We start from the raw sequence: 2,875 nt of genomic DNA, 5'->3' as shown, positions 1-2,875 counted from the left end.
GGGACCGGTAAGGGGATCATAACCCTTGGCTTGGTGTCGCCTGCACCGCGCTCAGCCAGTGAGTGCACTGGCCATCCCTATATAGGATCCAAACCCGCGGCCTTAGTGCTCCCAGCGCCGCACTCTCCCGAGTGAACCAAGGGGTCGGCCCTCCCTTGTCTTTTAAACTCTCACCAGCATCTAAGCTTTTTCTAACCTGCTCCTCCAAATTCTTCCAGCCTCTGCACAACACTCAGTTCCAAAGCTGCTTCACATTTTCTTCCTTTCTTTCTTTTTTTAAAAGATGCCTGGTAAGGGGATCTTAACCCTTGACTTGGTGTTATCAGTGCCACATTCTCCCAAGTGAGCCACCGGCCAGCCCCCACATTTTCAAGTTTTTATTATAAGCGACACCCACTCCTTTGGTACGAATTTTCTGTATTAGTCCATTTCTTTTCCTTACAACAGAAATTCCTGAATCCGGATAACTTGTAAAGAAATAATATTTATTGCTTAATTTTGGAGGCTGGGAAGTCCAAAGTCCAGGGAACACATCTGATGAGGGCCTTTTCCTGGTGATGCAGGGTGTCACATGGCAAAAAGGCTGAGCAAGAGAGGGCTAAGCTTCTCAGTTGCTCTCCTCTCAAAGCCATTAGAACCACGCCTATTACTCCATGAATGGATCAATCCATTCATGAGGATAAAGTCCTCACAATCTAATCACCTCTTTCGGACCCCACCTTTCAATTACCGTAATAGGATTTCCCACCCTCTTAACATTATCACAGTGAGGATTAAGTTTCGATCAGCCTTGGTGGGACATTCAATCCACAGCAGTGTTGAATAACTTTCTGGTTCAAGCTCCTTATCTCCATGCAGACAGTCATAACTGCTTTAAGTACTGGTTTAAAGTCCACTTGGGAAGTAGATTTCCTGAGGAATGTCAAATCCAGTTGGTAAGGTCTGGCTCTATGGAGTGCTGGGTTGAGAAGCTCCATCCAAGCTTAGAGGTAGAAAATAATGGATTGGTTACTCGCGTCTGCATGGGCTTGGAAGTAGAGTGGTGGCATGGCATAAGGAATTTGCTGGTAGCTGCATACTATTTTTCAGGGACTTAACATATGTCACTTTTGTTTTTGCTTCTACCGGGTTCCACCTTAGTGCCACCTTTCTGACTCAGCTTTGTTTCGAGAAGCAGTCTCGTTAACTCACTCTGCCTTGGTCTCAAGAGGGTTACCTTTTACTTCCCACAATGGTATCCTGGCTCTCTGGTCTCTGCCATTTCTTCTGCCTCTGGCCATGGATGCACCATAAACTCATGGGCACTAGAATCATTTATCCCTAGACCATTGCTTCTCTGAGTCTTGGAGACCCCTCAAGAATGGAGTTTAGTGGAAGAAATGTCTCATCTGAGGAAAGCTGCCTCCTGACTGTTCCACCACCATCACTGCCTCATTACTTAACTCAGAAGAAATCCCTTGGACATCGTATTCTTTTTCGAGCATGGGGTGCCCTTTTGAGCAATAGATTCCCTCATTCCTGTCTCCTATGTAGATCCAAACGAAAGGACTTAGATATCTGCCATATTCAATTATCCACTTCAGTGCTGCTCATCCTTTCTGTGGTTAACTGAGAGATGAGTAAATGTTTTTTTCATAATCCTCCAGGGACAATCCATATATCAAAGGCTCTAGGCTTCCACTGCAGCTAATTTTCTCTCTAGCAGAAAGGGAGACCCGGAGGGCTTCTGATGCAACAGTTCTCCCCTGGAGCCTCCATCTCCAGACAATGATGTTTATCTTTGCAAAGACTGAGGTTGCACTGGTTAAGCCCACGATGCTGGAATTCAGGGAGGTTTTATCAGAGACTGTCCTGGAATGAGGGGGGGTTGGCCTGCTCATGGAGCATTGAGAAGGGACCTCACACTGTCTGCACACAGACCCTGGTGAGGGGGGTGAGAGCTTGGAACAAAGGCTTGCAGCGACATTGGGCATCCAACCACGGTTTAGAGACTAGGTGCTAGTGGCAGGATGGACCTAAAGAACTGCTGATAGGCAGCACTTTAGTGGATAATCGAATATGGCAGATATCCAAGATGCAAGCACTTTGGGTCACATCTATATAGGGATTTAGATGGAAAGATGAATTGTTGTCTACCTCTCTGACATTTGCCAACCTGCGGGCAGATGTCTCGTTGTGAGACTGAATGCTTTTTTCCTTGTCTTTTGTCACTGCTGTGAACCCAAGTGGGTCAGACCTTTAGACAGCAGGAGGCCACCAATATTGACATTCATGCCTAACTTCCTGTAAGAGATGCTGGAAGCAGAAAGGGGTGAGAACCTGACCTTGGCCATGGGGCTGAGACCAAAACAACGTTTCTGGCATAGGTTGGGGACATCTTCAGCTCAGCTCCTCGAGTCAATGTCCGTACACAAGTGATTCTCAGCTTGGAACTCCAGGGCAGACAAGTTGAGCGTTAATTCCAAGAAAGAGGCGGCATCCAGAGCAGAGAGATCTGAGAATTTGAAATCAGACGGATGGCTGTTCAAATCCTAGCCCGGCTTCTTAGTAGCTGTGTGACTTTAGGTAAGTCACTTACCCTCTCTTACCCTGTTTTTCCATAACATTAGTTCTCACAAAAATATCATTTCCCTCACAGGATGTGTTCATTTGCAACTATTTATTTATTTTATTTATTTATTTTTATTTTTATTTTTTTGTCTTTTGTCTTTTTTCCGTGTCCGGCAACGGATTGCAACCCTCAGTGTTGCCCCCGTACCGGACCGGGGACCGGCAACGGGATCGCAACCCTCGGTGTCGCTCCTGCGCCTCGCTCAGCCAGTGAGCGGGAACCGGTCTGTATGTGGGATCCGAACCCTCGGGCGGGAGCGCAGCC

This window comes from Galeopterus variegatus, unplaced genomic scaffold, assembly GCF_000696425.1.
Source record: "Galeopterus variegatus unplaced genomic scaffold, G_variegatus-3.0.2 Scaffold3980, whole genome shotgun sequence".
In the NCBI taxonomy this organism is placed as follows: Eukaryota; Metazoa; Chordata; class Mammalia; order Dermoptera; family Cynocephalidae; genus Galeopterus; species Galeopterus variegatus.
The sequence above is the reverse complement of the archived record's forward strand: the minus strand, read 5'-3'. Positions refer to the sequence as shown.